This window comes from Perna viridis, chromosome 4 (genome assembly GCF_037379345.1).
Source record: "Perna viridis isolate PV_CMFRI_1.1 ecotype Kerala chromosome 4, ASM3737934v1, whole genome shotgun sequence".
NCBI lineage: Eukaryota > Metazoa > Mollusca > Bivalvia > Mytilida > Mytilidae > Perna > Perna viridis.
In genome coordinates this window covers 14,276,973-14,277,475 of record NC_142448.1, presented here as the reverse complement: position 1 = coordinate 14,277,475, position 503 = coordinate 14,276,973, and positions in this window count along the sequence as shown.

Here is a 503-nt window from a genome sequence, read left to right as displayed (position 1 = left end):
TTGGAGTCCTTGTTTGATACTTAAGTGTAGAATCTTTAAAAAATTAACTTATTTCACTGAGTTAAAGCAGAGGACATTTACCTGTTCACAGTCCATATTATTTTTGTTTAAGTTTAGATTGTCTTTTAGTTAATTGTTTTATGTTTAATTTCTAATGTCTAATTGTTTTATCTCCATTATTGCTTTGTCTTAGTCCATAGATTTTTAATTTCCATTTAACTGTATGACTGTTTTTGTCACACCTGCAAGGCGAGACTAAGGTATAACTTTTCCTGCGTCAGCCTTCACAATTTCCATGTTGAGTTTTCTGATTAGGTCAGTTTGAAATGATTCACTTGTTCTAGGTCAATCAGGTTTGGTATGCAATTACATTATCATCTATATCCATTTCAAGCATACGCACCTGCAGTCAGTTGATTTACTTTGATATTTCAAATTTCAAGTTTAGATTTCTTAAGTTTTCTCAATGGGTCAGTTTGATATAAACCATTTGTGCTAATTCA